The sequence below is a fragment of the Platichthys flesus genome, chromosome 16 (assembly GCF_949316205.1).
Source record: "Platichthys flesus chromosome 16, fPlaFle2.1, whole genome shotgun sequence".
In the NCBI taxonomy this organism is placed as follows: Eukaryota; Metazoa; Chordata; class Actinopteri; order Pleuronectiformes; family Pleuronectidae; genus Platichthys; species Platichthys flesus.
Window position 1 is genome coordinate 15,665,449 of NC_084960.1, and position 20,065 is coordinate 15,685,513.

Consider the following 20,065-nt stretch of genomic DNA (forward strand, 5'->3'; position numbering starts at 1 on the left):
TCCTGTTGCGTTTTTCATAATGCTCCATGAGACTTTTTTTCATGACTGGTCACGATACACCTATATCCAGATTTTGATGAAAATCCGTTATGTGGAAACCTAGGGGCTGGTTCCAGGGGGCGCTGTAGAGCCATTTTGCCACGCCCAATTCCAATTACTCCAGAATACTAAAATATCCGCAGACCTTGAATTTCCTGCAAAGTTTCATAACTTTTTGAGCATGTCTAGACCCTCAAAAAGCCCCCCAAAGGGAAATAATAATAATAATAATAATAATAATAAAAATCCTTACAGATTCAATAGGGCCTCTCACCATTCGGTGCTCGGGCCCTAACTAGGGCTACGTTGTAGCACTAACGGGCCCGAGCACAGGCAATTTCAAGTCTGTTGCGGTCGGGGAAGAGAGAACGTTCGATGACCAAGCGCTCGTCTCCACATTGCCTGCGTTTGCCCTGTGCGGCAAGGAAGATCGCTCCACTTCTTCTGGCCAGCCGCTGGTGCTGAACTAGAGGTAAGTAACCTTGAAACTATCCAACATAACATATTGCTTTATCTATCATCATATGCTTACATGCCTCAAGTTTTTTGTAATATGTAATTGTTATAAAAGTTACCGTTTATTTATCACGTCTAATGAACAGATTGAAGCAAGATAACTCGACAGTCTTGTTTTGGTTGTGACATTATTTTTTTTAATGAGTTACTATCAATACGCTACACGTGTACGTTTCATGTGATAGTAACTGTTTCACCAATATTCTGATACAGGATGGTATATCCGCCATTACTATTTTCACATCGTTTATTTAGTCTGTCATGGAGTTGTAGAGTGAATTAGACAGTAGTGATAACATTATAATGTCCACACATCAGTGTTGTAAACACTTCTCCAAATAATTATATAATTATGTTTTCACACTGAGGGAAGTGGAGAGACTTGATGTGGACTGTTATCAACAGCTCTGTGGGAGATCATCACCTTGAATATTACAGATGAGGTAGAAAGACATTTTATCTATGTGTACAATGTTGTATTTCTTTGTCACGTTTTATCAAAAGCGATTTAAAGTATGTGCATTTAACCATTAGGATACAAACCCAGACCCTAGTACATCGGTTCTAGCTGAAATAAGTAGTGCTTCATAAACAACACAAAACATTCATAACAGTACGCTTCTGCTCCTCATTAATGCAGCTCCTGATGTCCCCAGCAGCAACATGGTGGAGATCTGCAGCTTCATGCTGGTCAACTGGAAGACAACTGATTAAGATTAAAAGATTAAGATTAAAATCCATGTATTCATCCAAAACACATGCACAGACATGCAAAGGCACACTCATGCAGGTAGGGACATTTAATCGCTGCTTTTTACCCATCTGGTGCAGGACACACAGAGCAGTGAGCGACCATGTACGGCACTCGGGGGAGCAGATGTTGGGGGAGTGAGGTGCCTTGCTCATGGGCACTAGAGAGGGTAGGGAGACTCTTGGATTTTTGGACAGATCAATCCAGGTGCGACTTTTGTTGTCTCTCCATGGAGTCGAACCAAAGACGAACCAGAGACCTTCTCTGCCCATAGTCCAAGTTTCTGCCACTCGACCACCGCCTCTCCTCATGCATCATCAAACTAGTAATCTACACATCACTCCATGCGTTGCTCCCTTAACTACAGATGGCCTGCGAATGTCATGGAGTTTTACAGTGAATTAGACAGTTTAGGTATGATTTTAATCTCCACACATCAGTGTTGTAAACAGTTCTCAAATTAATTATAGAATTATGTTTTCACACTGAGAGAAGTGGAAAGACTTGGTTTGGACTGTTATCAATAGGTCTGTGGGAGATTATCACCTTGAATAGTACTGATGAGGTAGAAAGACATTTTATGTATTTGTACAATGTTGTATTTCTTTCAGCACTTTTATCAGAAGGGACTTAAAATATGTACATTTCACCATGAGGATATAAACCAAGACCACAGTACAACAGTTCTATCTGAAATCTGTTGTGCTTTATACACAACACAAAACATTCTTTAACAGTGCGTTTTTTCTCTTCATAGATGAAGAACTGCAGCACCTGATGTCCTCAGCAGCAACATGGTGGAGATCTGATTTGATACACTTTAGATAAGAACCCAGTGTTTTATATTTCTGCTTTGCCATAAGAGACAGAACATGGTCATCACAGCTGTGTCCTTCAGGCTCGTCTGTCCCTAATAAAATGATAGGAAACATGAAAGTGATCGTCATTATTGTAGAGGAAGAGTTACATATGAACAAAGTGTGTAATCTTATTTTCTGTGGATATTCAACTGTGTATTTGAATATGCTTTTGGATTAAAACGTGCACTACCATGACAATGAATGTTTTTAATGGAGCTATTTCACATTAAAAGTATTGCATTATAATTTAATACATTATGTATTATGTGCAATACTTTGATTGTTTTTAAGTAATGAAATCAGGTCTGTACCTGGAGTCAGTGTTCAGTCTGGTTGGATTCAAGTTGTGTGTCAAGTTGGACCTTCTAGAGGAACATGAAACCAATACACAGATATGTAAAGTCATACATGGGCCAGGTTAAGTAATTAACAGACTTTTAAATGGTAAAAATAAAATATTAGTTCAAAGTTAATCAGAGCATAATCATTTCAGATTAGGAAATAGGTAGTGCATATAAACCCACAACTCTGTATGACACTGTCTGTTCTAGTAAAGTTACAAGGCTATGACTTACTCATATTTAACAAAAGAATTCAGTGAAGTCTGTCTGAGATTAACGATTTAAATACTGAAGGTGGGAGACACGGTTATTTTTCACTGTAACACGTGACAGGACATCAACACCGTGACTCTGAATAAAGAGCCTTAAAAGACGTAGTGCTCCTTTGAACAGCTGCTCTTACAATGTGTAGCAAGTGCTAAATCTCCATTAGTATATTAGTAACAAAAATCACCCTTTACATAATTGAACATATATTTTCCATGTGAACCCCTTTAACACAGTTCAATTCAGGAGCAAAATATAATTTATACAGTATTTATTAGAGCTAGTATTAGTAAACAGATCAAACAAATGCAGTACAACACATCACACATCCACAGTGTCTCTTTTGCTTATCATCACAGTCAGTCAGAAGTGTCCGTTTAACTTACGTAGCAGTTGAGAGATGCTTCGTTGGAGGTAGCAGGAGCTAGCTCATAGCCAGTGCTGCTGTTGAGAGCGGCAGAGTTCACACAGGAAAAGACACGACGGACGGGGGAAAAAAGCTTTGAGTCCCACACTCTAACCTGCTGAGCGAACAACGTCCACAGTGACTCCGCCGCCGTCCTCTCATCCAGACTCGCCAACCGTTCTCCGGTTCTTCGTGATACACAGCTCCGCAGCTTGTGACGACGTAACTCATGAGGCGTTCACTTGCAGCTGTGTTAAATGCAGCTTCGTTTGTCATGGCGAGTTGAAGAAGTCTGCTGCAAAGCTATGAATAATCCGCATGATGAAAACTCACAGCAATGTTATGCCTACATTATCAATATATTGAGACCCATGTGACACAGTTTGACATGGTTTAGCAAAGTGAATGAGGAGAAATACATCCAAGTGTGAGACGTAACAAACCGAAAGCGGTCTCATGCTGCGTTCAGGGTAACTCTGTTAAAATGGGTTTCATAGGTCATGATGAGCTGATGAACTTTGATGCCACACCATTAACAATCTGCATGATGAAAAGTCACAATAATGTTATGCCTACATTATCAATATCTTGAGACCAATTTGACACAGTTTGACATGGTTTAGTAAAGTGGCTGGAGGGAAATACATCAAAGAGTAAGATGACCAAAACAAGACATTTCCTGATGCCACCAGGGGGCGCTTTCCTTTTAAGTCATGATTTCTAGGTAGATGTCTTCCGGTCGCGACTCTTGTCTTATATGTGTAGTTTGGAGTCGATTGGACAAAATATGTCTAAGTTACAGAAGCTCGCTTATATTGGCGTTTAGTCGAACTTTGAGACCTCACCACGGTCACACGGTATGATGAAAAGTTTAAATTCTGATAACTTTAGATCTTCATCTTGTTTTGTAGAGTCTCATCTAATTTTTAAGTTGATCTGATGAAAGCTGTCTGAGTAGTACATAAAAACATAACACGTACCAAAATAAGACATTTCGCGTTACCACCAGGGGGCGCTGTGATTGTAAGTCACAATTTCTGCACCCATGTCTTCTGGTGGCGACTCTTGTCGAATGTGTCTAGTTTGGACTCAATTGGACAAAATATGTCTGAAATATGGAAGCTTGTGTTTTGATGGCGTTTCATCAAACTTTAACGCCACACCACGGTCAGACGGTTTTGCTAAAACGTAATCCTTCAATAACTTTAGATCTCCAATTTGTTGTGATGACGATCGTCTAAATTTGAAGTTGATCTGATGAAAGCTGTACGACAAGTACATCAAAGAAAAAATATGGAATATGACCAAAATGGCCACTAAAGTCAAACTGGCGGGCTTCCTGTTGCGTTATTCATAATGCACTGATGGACTTTTTTGTGCATCTAGTCATGATACACAATAATCTTTGTTTTTTTTGAGGATCGGTGAATGCTAAATGAGGGGCTTTTCCGTAGGTGGCGCTCTTGAGCCATTTTGCCACGCCCTTTTCAAAATACTCCAGAATACGTAATTTTACGCCGCCTTCGAATTTACTGCAAACTCCTACAACTTTTTGAGCACATTAAAGCCCTCAAAAAGCCAATTCATTTAAGCTAAGAAAAATAATAATAATAATAATAATAATCATTTCAATTTCAATAGGGCCTCCCACCGATTTCGGTGCTCGGGCCCTAATAACTAGGGCTACGTTGTAGCACTTGCGGGCCCGAGCACCCGCACGTTGAAGCCTGTTGCGGTCGGTGGAGAGAGCGATCGATGACCAAGCGCACATCATCGATCGAGCATGCACTTCTCCACGTTGCATGCGTTTTGCGCTCTGCGGCAGTAGGTTTGCCAGTAGGTGGCGCCATCACTATTATTACGCACAGACATATAGATCTGTTCAAGTAGGCGCTCTGATGTAGCGTGAGAAATTTTGTGTCAATTGGACAATGTTTCCGCAACTTAATTTTCACACTGATCAGTAGGTGGCGCTATGACCCTGAACTAATATTTATATGTGGAGCTGTTCAGATCAGTATTGTGATCATAGGTCAGTAGTTTGGAGCCGGTTGGATAATGCAGAGTGGATTTACAAAGTACTTCCTGTTTCCTGGCGAATCAGTAGGTGGCGCTATGACACTGAGGAAATATTGACACATAGAGCTGTTCAGGCTTGGACTCTGACCATGTGACAGAAGTTTTGTAGTGATAGGACAATGCACAGTGGAGTTATGATAACATCGTGTCCTTTGGCGAAGGAAAATCCTTCGCCGCACATCAATGTTTACACGGTTTGAGGAAACGTCACAATTCTGACCATGATCTAATGACTTGACTGATCTGATTTGAGCTGTATATTGTAAATCACACAGGAGCAGTTCATCAAAGTATAAAACATGTCACTTCCTGTAGCCACCAGGGGGCGCTGTAATTTCAAGTCATAATTTCTGTGTAGATGTCATCAGGATGGCACCCTTGTCTTACATGTCTAGTTTGGACTCGATTGGACAATGTATGTCCGAGATACAGAACCTCGTGTTTTGATGGCGTTTAATCAAACTCAAGACGCCACGCCACGGTCACACGGTGTGACGAAAGGTCAATCTCTTAATCACTTTTTATCTCCATCTTGTTGTGATGGCACTGATCTTAATTTGAAGTTAATCTGATGAAAGCCCTGGGACAAGTGCATCAAGTAAAAATGTGGAATATGGAAAAAAAATGGCCACTTAATCCAAAATGGCGGCCTCCCTGTTTGGTCAAGCATACCTATCCAAGATATTTTTTTGTTTGTTATGAAACGACACATGTCCCGATAGATTTGTATAAATGTCGGCCATCGTAGTGCCGGGGTTGCCCTATAGGGGGCGCTGGTCAGTTTTTTTGCCACGCCCATTTCTTAAAACCATATGAATATCTTCAGGGGGGGGCTGTTGTTACACACATGTAGTTTGAGAGAGATAGAATCATGAACACTGAAGTTACAGCAATTTCGTGTTTCACGGCGAGTTGATGAACTTTAATGCCACGCCATTCATATGGCGTTTGACGAAAAGTCACGGTAATCTTATGTCTTCATTGTCAATGTCTTGGGACCCATTTGATACAGTTTGACATGGTTGAGGTCAGTGGATGAGGAGAAATTCATCCAAGTGTAAGACAAGCAAAAAACAAGACATTTCCTGTTGCCACCAGGGGGCGCTGCGGTTTTAAGTCATCATTTATGCATAGATGTCATCAGGCGGGGACTATTGTCTTACATGTCTAGTTTGGACTTGATTGGAACATGTATGTCCGAGATACAGATGCCCGTGTTTTGATGGCGTGTAACCAATTTTTAACGCCATGCCACGGTCACACGGTGTGATAAAAAAAAAATCCCTCAATCATTTTTTATCTCCATCTTGTTGTGATGACACTCATCTGAATTTGAAGTTGATCTGATGAAAGCCCTGGGACAAGTACGTAAAAGTAAAAATGTGGGATATTGCCAAAATGGCCACTAAAAGCAAAATGGCGGACTTCCTGTTGCGTTTTTCATAATGCTCCATGAGACTTTTTTTCATGACTGGTCACGATACACCTATATCCAGATTTTGATGAAAATCCGTTATGTGGAAACCTAGGGGCTGGTTCCAGGGGGCGCTGTAGAGCCATTTTGCCACGCCCAATTCCAATTACTCCAGAATACTAAAATATCCGCAGACCTTGAATTTCCTGCAAAGTTTCATAACTTTTTGAGCATGTCTAGACCCTGAAAAAGCCCCCCAAAGGGAAATAATAATAACTAGGGCTACGTTGTAGCACTTGCGGGCCCGAGCACCCGCACGTTGAAGCCTGTTGCGGTCGGTGGAGAGAGCGATCGATGACCAAGCGCACATCATCGATCGAGCATGCACTTCTCCACGTTGCATGCGTTTTGCGCTCTGCGGCAGTAGGTTTGCCAGTAGGTGGCGCCATCACTATTATTACGCACAGTCATATAGATCTGTTCAAGTAGGCGCTCTGATGTAGCGTGAGAAATTTTGTGTCAATTGGACAATGTTTCCGCAACTTAATTTTCACACTGATCAATAGGTGGCGCTATGATCCTGAACTAATATTCATATATGGAGCTGTTCTATTCAGGATTGTGATCATAGTTCAGTAGTTTGGAGCCGGTTGGATAATGCAGAGTGGATTAACAAAGTACTTCCTGTTTCCTGGCGAATCAGTAGGTGGCGCTATGACACTGAGGAAATATTGACACATAGAGCTGTTCAGGCTTGGACTCTGACCATGTGACAGAAGTTTGTAGTGATAGGACAATGCACAGTGGAGTTATGATAACATCGTGTCCTTTGGCGAAGGAAAATCCTTGGCCGCACATCAATGTTTACACGGTTTGAGGAAACGTCACAATTCTGACCATGATCTTATGACTTGACTGATCTGATTTGAGCTGTATATTGTAAATCAGCCAGGAGCAGTTCATCAAAGTATAAAACATGTCACTTCCTGTAGCCACCAGGGGGCACTGTAATTTCAAGTCATAATTTCTGTGTAGATGTCATCAGGATGGCACCCTTGTCTTACATGTCTAGTTTGGACTCGATTGGACAATGTATGTCCGAGATACAGAACCTTGTGTTTTGATGGCGTTTAATCAAACTCAAGACGCCACGCCACGGTCACACGGTGTGACGAAAGGTCAATCTCTTAATCACTTTTTATCTCCATCTTGTTGTGATGGCACTGATCTTAATTTGAAGTTAATCTGATGAAAGCCCTGGGACAAGTGCATCAAGTAAAAATGTGGAATATGGAAAAAAAATGGCCACTTAATCCAAAATGGCGGCCTCCCTGTTTGGTCAAGCATACCTATCCAAGATATTTTTTTGTTTGTTATGAAACGACACATGTCCCGATAGATTTGTATAAATGTCGGCCATCGTAGTGCCGGGGTTGCCCTATAGGGGGCGCTGGTCAGTTTTTTTGCCACGCCCATTTCTTAAAACCATATGAATATCTTCAGGGGGGGGCTGTTGTTACACACATGTAGTTTGAGAGAGATAGAATCATGAACACTGAAGTTACAGCAATTTCGTGTTTCACGGCGAGTTGATGAACTTTAATGCCACGCCATTCATATGGCGTTTGACGAAAAGTCACGGTAATCTTATGTCTTCATTGTCAATGGTTTGGGACCCATTTGATACAGTTTGACATGGTTGAGGTCAGTGGATGAGGAGAGATTCATCCAAGTGTAAGACAAGCAAAAAACAAGACATTTCCTGTTGCCACAAGGGGGCGCTGCGGTTTTAAGTCATCATTTATGCATAGATGTCATCAGGCGGGGACTATTGTCTTACATGTCTAGTTTGGACTTGATTGGAACATGTATGTCCGAGATACAGATGCCCGTGTTTTGATGGCGTGTAACCAATTTTTAACGCCATGCCACGGTCACACGGTGTGATAAAAAAAAAATCCCTCAATCATTTTTTATCTCCATCTTGTTGTGATGACACTCATCTGAATTTGAAGTTGATCTGATGAAAGCCCTGGGACAAGTACGTAAAAGTAAAAATGTGGGATATTGCCAAAATGGCCACTAAAAGCAAAATGGCGGACTTCCTGTTGCGTTTTTCATAATGCTCCATGAGACTTTTTTTCATGACTGGTCACGATACACCTATATCCAGATTTTGATGAAAATCCGTTATGTGGAAACCTAGGGGCTGGTTCCAGGGGGCGCTGTAGAGCCATTTTGCCACGCCCAATTCCAATTACTCCAGAATACTAAAATATCCGCAGACCTTGAATTTCCTGCAAAGTTTCATAACTTTTTGAGCATGTCTAGACCCTCAAAAAGCCCCCCAAAGGGAAATAATAATAATAATAATAATAATAATAAAAATCCTTACAGATTCAATAGGGCCTCTCACCATTCGGTGCTCGGGCCCTAACTAGGGCTACGTTGTAGCACTAACGGGCCCGAGCACAGGCAATTTCAAGTCTGTTGCGGTCGGGGAAGAGAGAACGTTCGATGACCAAGCGCTCGTCTCCACATTGCCTGCGTTTGCCCTGTGCGGCAAGGAAGATCGCTCCACTTCTTCTGGCCAGCCGCTGGTGCTGAACTAGAGGTAAGTAACCTTGAAACTATCCAACATAACATATTGCTTTATCTATCATCATATGCTTACATGCCTCAAGTTTTTTGTAATATGTAATTGTTATAAAAGTTACCGTTTATTTATCACGTCTAATGAACAGATTGAAGCAAGATAACTCGACAGTCTTGTTTTGGTTGTGACATTATTTTTTTTAATGAGTTACTATCAATACGCTACACGTGTACGTTTCATGTGATAGTAACTGTTTCACCAATATTCTGATACAGGATGGTATATCCGCCATTACTATTTTCACATCGTTTATTTAGTCTGTCATGGAGTTGTAGAGTGAATTAGACAGTAGTGATAACATTATAATGTCCACACATCAGTGTTGTAAACACTTCTCCAAATAATTATATAATTATGTTTTCACACTGAGGGAAGTGGAGAGACTTGATGTGGACTGTTATCAACAGCTCTGTGGGAGATCATCACCTTGAATATTACAGATGAGGTAGAAAGACATTTTATCTATGTGTACAATGTTGTATTTCTTTGTCACGTTTTATCAAAAGCGATTTAAAGTATGTGCATTTAACCATTAGGATACAAACCCAGACCCTAGTACATCGGTTCTAGCTGAAATAAGTAGTGCTTCATAAACAACACAAAACATTCATAACAGTACGCTTCTGCTCCTCATTAATGCAGCTCCTGATGTCCCCAGCAGCAACATGGTGGAGATCTGCAGCTTCATGCTGGTCAACTGGAAGACAACTGATTAAGATTAAAAGATTAAGATTAAAATCCATGTATTCATCCAAAACACATGCACAGACATGCAAAGGCACACTCATGCAGGTAGGGACATTTAATCGCTGCTTTTTACCCATCTGGTGCAGGACACACAGAGCAGTGAGCGACCATGTACGGCACTCGGGGGAGCAGATGTTGGGGGAGTGAGGTGCCTTGCTCATGGGCACTAGAGAGGGTAGGGAGACTCTTGGATTTTTGGACAGATCAATCCAGGTGCGACTTTTGTTGTCTCTCCATGGAGTCGAACCAAAGACGAACCAGAGACCTTCTCTGCCCATAGTCCAAGTTTCTGCCACTCGACCACCGCCTCTCCTCATGCATCATCAAACTAGTAATCTACACATCACTCCATGCGTTGCTCCCTTAACTACAGATGGCCTGCGAATGTCATGGAGTTTTACAGTGAATTAGACAGTTTAGGTATGATTTTAATCTCCACACATCAGTGTTGTAAACAGTTCTCAAATTAATTATAGAATTATGTTTTCACACTGAGAGAAGTGGAAAGACTTGGTTTGGACTGTTATCAATAGGTCTGTGGGAGATTATCACCTTGAATAGTACTGATGAGGTAGAAAGACATTTTATGTATTTGTACAATGTTGTATTTCTTTCAGCACTTTTATCAGAAGGGACTTAAAATATGTACATTTCACCATGAGGATATAAACCAAGACCACAGTACAACAGTTCTATCTGAAATCTGTTGTGCTTTATACACAACACAAAACATTCTTTAACAGTGCGTTTTTTCTCTTCATAGATGAAGAACTGCAGCACCTGATGTCCTCAGCAGCAACATGGTGGAGATCTGATTTGATACACTTTAGATAAGAACCCAGTGTTTTATATTTCTGCTTTGCCATAAGAGACAGAACATGGTCATCACAGCTGTGTCCTTCAGGCTCGTCTGTCCCTAATAAAATGATAGGAAACATGAAAGTGATCGTCATTATTGTAGAGGAAGAGTTACATATGAACAAAGTGTGTAATCTTATTTTCTGTGGATATTCAACTGTGTATTTGAATATGCTTTTGGATTAAAACGTGCACTACCATGACAATGAATGTTTTTAATGGAGCTATTTCACATTAAAAGTATTGCATTATAATTTAATACATTATGTATTATGTGCAATACTTTGATTGTTTTTAAGTAATGAAATCAGGTCTGTACCTGGAGTCAGTGTTCAGTCTGGTTGGATTCAAGTTGTGTGTCAAGTTGGACCTTCTAGAGGAACATGAAACCAATACACAGATATGTAAAGTCATACATGGGCCAGGTTAAGTAATTAACAGACTTTTAAATGGTAAAAATAAAATATTAGTTCAAAGTTAATCAGAGCATAATCATTTCAGATTAGGAAATAGGTAGTGCATATAAACCCACAACTCTGTATGACACTGTCTGTTCTAGTAAAGTTACAAGGCTATGACTTACTCATATTTAACAAAAGAATTCAGTGAAGTCTGTCTGAGATTAACGATTTAAATACTGAAGGTGGGAGACACGGTTATTTTTCACTGTAACACGTGACAGGACATCAACACCGTGACTCTGAATAAAGAGCCTTAAAAGACGTAGTGCTCCTTTGAACAGCTGCTCTTACAATGTGTAGCAAGTGCTAAATCTCCATTAGTATATTAGTAACAAAAATCACCCTTTACATAATTGAACATATATTTTCCATGTGAACCCCTTTAACACAGTTCAATTCAGGAGCAAAATATAATTTATACAGTATTTATTAGAGCTAGTATTAGTAAACAGATCAAACAAATGCAGTACAACACATCACACATCCACAGTGTCTCTTTTGCTTATCATCACAGTCAGTCAGAAGTGTCCGTTTAACTTACGTAGCAGTTGAGAGATGCTTCGTTGGAGGTAGCAGGAGCTAGCTCATAGCCAGTGCTGCTGTTGAGAGCGGCAGAGTTCACACAGGAAAAGACACGACGGACGGGGGAAAAAAGCTTTGAGTCCCACACTCTAACCTGCTGAGCGAACAACGTCCACAGTGACTCCGCCGCCGTCCTCTCATCCAGACTCGCCAACCGTTCTCCGGTTCTTCGTGATACACAGCTCCGCAGCTTGTGACGACGTAACTCATGAGGCGTTCACTTGCAGCTGTGTTAAATGCAGCTTCGTTTGTCATGGCGAGTTGAAGAAGTCTGCTGCAAAGCTATGAATAATCCGCATGATGAAAACTCACAGCAATGTTATGCCTACATTATCAATATATTGAGACCCATGTGACACAGTTTGACATGGTTTAGCAAAGTGAATGAGGAGAAATACATCCAAGTGTGAGACGTAACAAACCGAAAGCGGTCTCATGCTGCGTTCAGGGTAACTCTGTTAAAATGGGTTTCATAGGTCATGATGAGCTGATGAACTTTGATGCCACACCATTAACAATCTGCATGATGAAAAGTCACAATAATGTTATGCCTACATTATCAATATCTTGAGACCAATTTGACACAGTTTGACATGGTTTAGTAAAGTGGCTGGAGGGAAATACATCAAAGAGTAAGATGACCAAAACAAGACATTTCCTGATGCCACCAGGGGGCGCTTTCCTTTTAAGTCATGATTTCTAGGTAGATGTCTTCCGGTCGCGACTCTTGTCTTATATGTGTAGTTTGGAGTCGATTGGACAAAATATGTCTAAGTTACAGAAGCTCGCTTATATTGGCGTTTAGTCGAACTTTGAGACCTCACCACGGTCACACGGTATGATGAAAAGTTTAAATTCTGATAACTTTAGATCTTCATCTTGTTTTGTAGAGTCTCATCTAATTTTTAAGTTGATCTGATGAAAGCTGTCTGAGTAGTACATAAAAACATAACACGTACCAAAATAAGACATTTCGCGTTACCACCAGGGGGCGCTGTGATTGTAAGTCACAATTTCTGCACCCATGTCTTCTGGTGGCGACTCTTGTCGAATGTGTCTAGTTTGGACTCAATTGGACAAAATATGTCTGAAATATGGAAGCTTGTGTTTTGATGGCGTTTCATCAAACTTTAACGCCACACCACGGTCAGACGGTTTTGCTAAAACGTAATCCTTCAATAACTTTAGATCTCCAATTTGTTGTGATGACGATCGTCTAAATTTGAAGTTGATCTGATGAAAGCTGTACGACAAGTACATCAAAGAAAAAATATGGAATATGACCAAAATGGCCACTAAAGTCAAACTGGCGGGCTTCCTGTTGCGTTATTCATAATGCACTGATGGACTTTTTTGTGCATCTAGTCATGATACACAATAATCTTTGTTTTTTTTGAGGATCGGTGAATGCTAAATGAGGGGCTTTTCCGTAGGTGGCGCTCTTGAGCCATTTTGCCACGCCCTTTTCAAAATACTCCAGAATACGTAATTTTACGCCGCCTTCGAATTTACTGCAAACTCCTACAACTTTTTGAGCACATTAAAGCCCTCAAAAAGCCAATTCATTTAAGCTAAGAAAAATAATAATAATAATAATAATAATCATTTCAATTTCAATAGGGCCTCCCACCGATTTCGGTGCTCGGGCCCTAATAACTAGGGCTACGTTGTAGCACTTGCGGGCCCGAGCACCCGCACGTTGAAGCCTGTTGCGGTCGGTGGAGAGAACGATCGATGACCAAGTGCACATCATCGATCGAGCATGCACTTCTCCACGTTGCATGCGTTTTGCGCTCTGCGGCAGTAGGTTTGCCAGTAGGTGGCGCCATCACTATTATTACGCACAGACATATATATCTGTTCATGTAGGCGCTCTGATGTAGCGTGAGCAATTTTGTGTCAATTGGACAATGTTAACACAACTTAATTTTCACACTGATCAGTAGGTGGCGCTATGACCCTGAACTAATATTTATATATGGAGCTGTTCAGATCAGTATTGTGATCATAGGTCAGTAGTTTGGAGCCGGTTGGATAATGCAGAGTGGATTAACAAAGTACTTCCTGTTTCCTGGTGAATCAGTAGGTGGCGCTATGACACTGAGGAAATATTGACACATAGAGCTGTTCAGGCTTGTACTCTTATCATGTGACAGAAGTTTGGTAGTGATAGGACAATGCACAGTGTAATTATGAAAACATCGTGTCCTTTGGCGAAGGATGATCCTTCGCCAAACATCAATGTTTACACGGTTTGAGGAAAGGTCACAATTCTGACCATGATCTAATCACTTGACTGATCTGATTTGAGCTGTATATTGTAAATCAGCCAGGAGCAGTTCATCAAAGTATAAAACAAGTCACTTCCTGTAGCCACCAGGGGGCGCTGTAATTTCAAGTCATAATTTCTGTGTAGATATCATCAGGATGGCACCCTTGTCTTACATGTCTAGTTTGGACTCGATTGGACAATGTATGTCCGAGATACAGAACCTCGTGTTTTGATGGCGTTTAATCAAACTCAAGACGCCACGCCACGGTCACACGGTGTGACGAAAGGTCAATCTCTTAATCACTTTTTATCTCCATCTTGTTGTGATGGCACTGATCTTAATTTGAAGTTAATCTGATGAAAGCCCTGGGACAAGTGCATCAAGTAAAAATGTGGAATATGGAAAAAAAATGGCCACTTAATCCAAAATGGCGGCCTCCCTGTTTGGTCAAGCATACCTATCCAAGATATTTTTTTGTTTGTTATGAAACGACACATGTCCCGATAGATTTGTATAAATGTCGGCCATCGTAGTGCCGGGGTTGCCCTATAGGGGGCGCTGGTCAGTTTTTTTGCCACGCCCATTTCTTAAAACCATATGAATATCTTCAGGGGGGGGCTGTTGTTTCACACATGTAGTTTGAGAGAGATAGAAGCATGAACACTGAAGTTACAGCAATTTCGTGTTTCACGGCGAGTTGATGAACTTTAATGCCACGCCATTCATATGGCGTTTGACGAAAAGTCACGGTAATCTTATGTCTTCATTGTCAATGTCTTGGGACCCATTTGATACAGTTTGACATGGTTGAGGTCAGTGGATGAGGAGAAATTCATCCAAGTGTAAGACAAGCAAAAAACAAGACATTTCCTGTTGCCACCAGGGGGCGCTGCGGTTTTAAGTCATCATTTATGCATAGATGTCATCAGGCGGGGACTATTGTCTTACATGTCTAGTTTGGACTTGATTGGAACATGTATGTCCGAGATACAGATGCCCGTGTTTTGATGGCGTGTAACCAATTTTTAACGCCATGCCACGGTCACACGGTGTGATAAAAAAAAAATCCCTCAATCATTTTTTATCTCCATCTTGTTGTGATGACACTCATCTGAATTTGAAGTTGATCTGATGAAAGCCCTGGGACAAGTACGTGAAAGTAAAAATGTGGGATATTGCCAAAATGGCCACTAAAAGCAAAATGGCTGACTTCCTGTTGCGTTTTTCATAATGCTCCATGAGACTTTTTTTCATGACTGGTCACGATACACCTATATCCAGATTTTGATGAAAATCCGTTATGTGGAAACCTAGGGGCTGGTTCCAGGGGGCGCTGTAGAGCCATTTTGCCACGCCCAATTCCAATTACTCCAGAATACTAAAATATCCGCAGACCTTGAATTTCCTGCAAAGTTTCATAACTTTTTGAGCATGTCTAGACCCTGAAAAAGCCCCCCAAAGGGAAATAATAATAATAATAATAATAATAATAATAATAATAATAAAAATCCTTACAGATTCAATAGGGCCTCTCACCATTCGGTGCTCGGGCCCTAATAATAATAACTAGGGCTACGTTGTAGCACTTGCGGGCCCGAGCACCCGCACGTTGAAGCCTGTTGCGGTCGGTGGAGAGAGCGATCGATGACCAAGCGCACATCATCGATCGAGCATGCACTTCTCCACGTTGCATGCGTTTTGCGCTCTGCGGCAGTAGGTTTGCCAGTAGGTGGCGCCATCACTATTATTACGCACAGACATATAGATCTGTTCAAGTAGGCGCTCTGATGTAGCGTGAGAAATTTTGTGTCAATTGGACAATGTTAACACAACTTAATTTTCACACTGATCAATAGGTGGCGCTATGATCCTGAACTAATATTCATATATGGAGCTGTTCTATTCAGGATTGTGATCATAGGTCAGTAGTTTGGAGCCGGTTGGATAATGCAGAGTGGATTAACAAAGTACTTCCTGTTTCCTGGCGAATCAGTAGGTGGCGCTATGACACTGAGGAAATATTGACACATAGAGCTGTTCAGGCTTGGACTCTGACCATGTGACAGAAGTTTTGTAGTGATAGGACAATGCACAGTGGAGTTATGATAACATCGTGTCCTTTGGCGAAGGAAAATCCTTCGCCGCACATCAATGTTTACACGGTTTGAGAAAACGTCACAATTCTGACCATGATCTAATGACTTGACTGATCTGATTTGAGCTGTACATTGTAAATCAGCCAGGAGCAGTTCATCAAAGTATAAAACATGTCACTTCCTGTAGCCACCAGGGGGCGCTGTAATTTCAAGTCATAATTTCTGTGTAGATGTCATCAGGATGGCACCCTTGTCTTACATGTCTAGTTTGGACTCGATTGGACAATGTATGTCCGAGATACAGAACCTCGTGTTTTGATGGCGTTTAATCAAACTCAAGACGCCACGCCACGGTCACACGGTGTGACGAAAGGTCAATCTCTTAATCACTTTTTATCTCCATCTTGTTGTGATGGCACTGATCTGAATTTGAAGTTAATCTGATGAAAGCCCTGGGACAAGTGCATCAAGTAAAAATGTGGAATATGGAAAAAAAATGGCCACTTAATCCAAAATGGCGGCCTCCCTGTTTGGTCAAGCATACCTATCCAAGATATTTTTTTGTTTGTTATGAAACGACACATGTCCCGATAGATTTGTAAAAATGTCGGCCATCGTAGTGCCGGGGTTGCCCTATAGGGGGCGCTGGTCAGTTTTTTTGCCACGCCCATTTCTTAAAACCATATGAATATCTTCAGGGGGGGGCTGTTGTTACACACATGTAGTTTGAGAGAGATAGAATCATGAACACTGAAGTTACAGCAATTTCGTGTTTCACGGCGAGTTGATGAACTTTAATGCCACGCCATTCATATGGCGTTTGACGAAAAGTCACGGTAATCTTATGTCTTCATTGTCAATGTCTTGGGACCCATTTGATACAGTTTGACATGGTTGAGGTCAGTGGATGAGGAGAAATTCATCCAAGTGTAAGACAAGCAAAAAACAAGACATTTCCTGTTGCCACCAGGGGGCGCTGCGGTTTTAAGTCATCATTTATGCATATATGTCATCAGGCGGGGACTTTTGTCTTACATGTCTAGTTTGGACTTGATTGGAACATGTATGTCCGAGATACAGATGCCCGTGTTTTGATGGCGTGTAACCAATTTTTAACGCCATGCCACGGTCACACGGTGTGATAAAAAAAAAATCCCTCAATCATTTTTTATCTCCATCTTGTTGTGATGACACTCATCTGAATTTGAAGTTGATCTGATGAAAGCCCTGGGACAAGTACGTAAAAGTAAAAATGTGGGATATTGCCAAAATGGCCACTAAAAGCAAAATGGCGGACTTCCTGTTGCGTTTTTCATAATGCTCCATGAGACTTTTTTTCATGACTGGTCACGATACACCTATATCCAGATTTTGATGAAAATCCGTTATGTGGAAACCTAGGGGCTGGTTCCAGGGGGCGCTGTAGAGCCATTTTGCCACGCCCAATTCCAATTACTCCAGAATACTAAAATATCCGCAGACCTTGAATTTCCTGCAAAGTTTCATAACTTTTTGAGCATGTCTAGACCCTGAAAAAGCCCCCCAAAGGGAAATAATAATAATAATAATAATAACTAGGGCTACGTTGTAGCACTTGCGGGCCCGAGCACCCGCACGTTGAAGCCTGTTGCGGTCGGTGGAGAGAGCGATCGATGACCAAGCGCACATCATCGATCGAGCATGCACTTCTCCACGTTGCATGCGTTTTGCGCTCTGCGGCAGTAGGTTTGCCAGTAGGTGGCGCCATCACTATTATTACGCACAGACATATAGATCTGTTCAAGTAGGCGCTCTGATGTAGCGTGAGAAATTTTGTGTCAATTGGACAATGTTTCCGCAACTTAGTTTTCACACTGATCAATAGGTGGCGCTATGATCCTGAACTAATATTCATATATGGAGCTGTTCTATTCAGGATTGTGATCATAGGTCAGTAGTTTGGAGCCGGTTGGATAATGCAGAGTGGATTAACAAAGTACTTCCTGTTTCCTGGCGAATCAGTAGGTGGCGCTATGACACTGAGGAAATATTGACACATAGAGCTGTTCAGGCTTGGACTCTGACCATGTGACAGAAGTTTTGTAGTGATAGGACAATGCACAGTGGAGTTATGATAACATCGTGTCCTTTGGCGAAGGAAAATCCTTCGCCGCACATCAATGTTTACACGGTTTGAGGAAACGTCACAATGCTGACCATGATCTAATGACTTGACTGATCTGATTTGAGCTGTATATTGTAAATCAGCCAGGAGCAGTTCATCAAAGTATAAAACATGTCACTTCCTGTAGCCACCAGGGGGCGCTGTAATTTCAAGTCATAATTTCTGTGTAGATGTCATCAGGATGGCACCCTTGTCTAACATGTCTAGTTTGGACTCGATTGGACAATGTATGTCCGAGATACAGAACCTCGTGTTTTGATGGCGTTTAATCAAACTCAAGACGCCACGCCACGGTCACACGGTGTGACGAAAGGTCAATCTCTTAATCACTTTTTATCTCCATCTTGTTGTGATGGCACTGATCTTAATTTGAAGTTAATCTGATGAAAGCCCTGGGACAAGTGCATCAAGTAAAAATGTGGAATATGGGAAAAAAATGGCCACTTAATCCAAAATGGCGGCCTCCCTGTTTGGTCAAGCATACCTATCCAAGATATTTTTTTGTTTGTTATGAAACGACACATGTCCCGATAGATTTGTATAAATGTCGGCCATCGTAGTGCCGGGGTTGCCCTATAGGGGGCGCTGGTCAGTTTTTTTGCCACGCCCATTTCTTGAAACCATATGAATATCTTCAGGGGGGGGCTGTTGTTACACACATGTAGTTTGAGAGAGATAGAATCATGAACACTGAAGTTACAGCAATTTCGTGTTTCACGGCGAGTTGATGAACTTTAATGCCACGCCATTCATATGGCGTTTGACGAAAAGTCACGGTAATCTTATGTCTTCATTGTCAATGTCTTGGGACCCATTTGATACAGTTTGACATGGTTGAGGTCAGTGGATGAGGAGAAATTCATCCAAGTGTAAGACAAGCAAAAAACAAGACATTTCCTGTTGCCACCAGGGGGCGCTGCGGTTTTAAGTCATCATTTATGCATAGATGTCATCAGGCGGGGACTATTGTCTTACATGTCTAGTTTGGACTTGATTGGAACATGTATGTCCGAGATACAGATGCCCGTGTTTTGATGGCGTGTAACCAATTTTTAACGCCATGCCACGGTCACACGGTGTGATAAAAAAAAAATCCCTCAATCATTTTTTATCTCCATCTTGTTGTGATGACACTCATCTGAATTTGAAGTTGATCTGATGAAAGCCCTGGGACAAGTACGTAAAAGTAAAAATGTGGGATATTGCCAAAATGGCCACTAAAAGCAAAATGGCGGACTTCCTGTTGCGTTTTTCATAATGCTCCATGAGACTTTTTTTCATGACTGGTCACGATACACCTATATCCAGATTTTGATGAAAATCCGTTATGTGGAAACCTAGGGGCTGGTTCCAGGGGGCGCTGTAGAGCCATTTTGCCACGCCCAATTCCAATTACTCCAGAATACTAAAATATCCGCAGACCTTGAATTTCCTGCAAAGTTTCATAACTTTTTGAGCATGTCTAGACCCTGAAAAAGCCCCCCAAAGGGAAATAATAATAATAATAATAATAATAAAAATCCTTACAGATTCAATAGGGCCTCTCACCATTCGG

At 41.4% G+C, this 20,065-nt stretch overlaps 1 protein-coding gene and 2 long non-coding RNA genes across 4 annotated transcripts in view; 1 reads left to right on the forward strand and 2 right to left on the reverse strand.

Annotated features, from left to right (window-relative positions):
- Window positions 1-20,065, forward strand: part of zgc:153292 (uncharacterized protein LOC100003014 homolog) — a 108,164-nt gene that overhangs the window by 15,735 nt on the left and 72,364 nt on the right. The gene's annotated exons all lie outside the window — the stretch shown is intronic.
- LOC133971238 (uncharacterized) lies at window positions 676-2,678 on the reverse strand. Its single transcript, XR_009924363.1, has 3 exons — window positions 2,478-2,678; window positions 2,081-2,216; window positions 676-1,261 (listed from the first exon to the last, which is right to left on the reverse strand). It is a non-coding gene; the product is annotated as an uncharacterized LOC133971238 (long non-coding RNA).
- LOC133971239 (uncharacterized) lies at window positions 9,452-11,454 on the reverse strand. Its single transcript, XR_009924364.1, has 3 exons — window positions 11,254-11,454; window positions 10,857-10,992; window positions 9,452-10,037 (listed from the first exon to the last, which is right to left on the reverse strand). It is a non-coding gene; the product is annotated as an uncharacterized LOC133971239 (long non-coding RNA).